Source organism: Etheostoma spectabile, chromosome 8 (assembly GCF_008692095.1).
Source record: "Etheostoma spectabile isolate EspeVRDwgs_2016 chromosome 8, UIUC_Espe_1.0, whole genome shotgun sequence".
In the NCBI taxonomy this organism is placed as follows: domain Eukaryota; kingdom Metazoa; phylum Chordata; class Actinopteri; order Perciformes; family Percidae; genus Etheostoma; species Etheostoma spectabile.
The window spans coordinates 31,601,173-31,602,365 of NC_045740.1; the positions used below are offsets into that span (position 1 = coordinate 31,601,173).

At 41.0% G+C, this 1,193-nt stretch overlaps 1 long non-coding RNA gene across 1 annotated transcript in view; it reads left to right on the forward strand.

Moving 5' to 3' along the window:
- The first annotated feature begins 1,161 nt into the window (after nt 1-1,161).
- Nucleotides 1,162-1,193, forward strand: part of LOC116693501 (uncharacterized) — a 6,103-nt gene continuing 6,071 nt past the window's right edge. The window contains exon 1 of the long non-coding RNA XR_004332937.1: nt 1,162-1,172. This is a non-coding gene — a long non-coding RNA (uncharacterized LOC116693501). The remainder of the gene's footprint in view (nt 1,173-1,193) is intronic.

Consider the following 1,193-nt stretch of genomic DNA (forward strand, 5'->3'; position numbering starts at 1 on the left):
GAAACCATACTCACATTGTATTTCGTTGTAAGATCTCTTTTTCTCACCAATAGAAGATGAGGTAATGGGAGCATTTTGGCACTTGTGGACTCAAGGTCAACATAGCAACCGTCTCTGGGAGCTTAGGGGACTCCCAGGGGTTTCCATGGTCACCGCTGTAATCATCATGCTTAGCCAGTCAGCAATCGGGGGGGGAAGCAAAATGTTTTATAGTGTTCTAGTCATAGTGTCCAAGCACATTAGGTCCTCCTCACTCTCTGTCCGCGTCCTCTTTGTTGTAGCCTATGCTCCCAGATCTCAACTCCCATTTTGTTAGACTTCAATAAATGAATACATCACATATTAAATGTTAGTCATTTCAAAAGAAATGTTATAAGGTTACCTATCAATAAACAGTAATGCTGTTTAGTTGTGTGTTTCTGCGATGACGTCCTCCCATCCTTTCTAAATCTAATAGTACAGTGAGTGATGTGATTAGTGGCACTCAGAGAACATTTAATGATGTGTTCAAACAGTCGTTCTCCATTCTACTGTAGTCGCTCTCCATTCTACTGTAGTCGTTCTCCATTCTACTGTAGTCGCTCTCCATTCTACTGTAGTCGTTCTCCATTCTACTGTAGTCGTTCTCCATTCTACTGTAGTCGCTCTCCATTCTACTGTAGTCGTTCTCTCATTATCTCGAGCCTCTCTCCATTCTACTGTAGTCCTCCCATTCTACGTAGTCGTTCTCCATTCTACTTGTAGTCCGTTCTCCATTTCTACTGTCTTCGTCTCCATTCACGTATCGTTCTCCATTCTACTGTAGTCGTTCTCCATTCTACTGTAGTCGCTCTCCATTCTACTGTAGTCCCCTACCATTCTACTGTAGTCGTTCTCCATTCTACTGTAGTCATTCAGTTTCTATGCTCTACATATCTGGAACAGCCTCCCAGAAAACTGCAGGTCCACCGCTACTCTCAAGACCTCAGGACCTTTGTTTTGGATGTTACCTTTCTTTAAATAATTCAGTTAATTTCTTATACTGCACTGTAACTTGTATTTGATCTGTTTTTATATTTGTAATTGTTTTAAACTGCTCTTTTATGTTTTACTTTGAATGGCCCTGTTTCTGAAATGTGCTACACAAATAAAGCTGCCTTGCCAGTTAAAACTGTTTACTAATGAGTCAGTAAGTTCTTCCACTCTGCATCAAC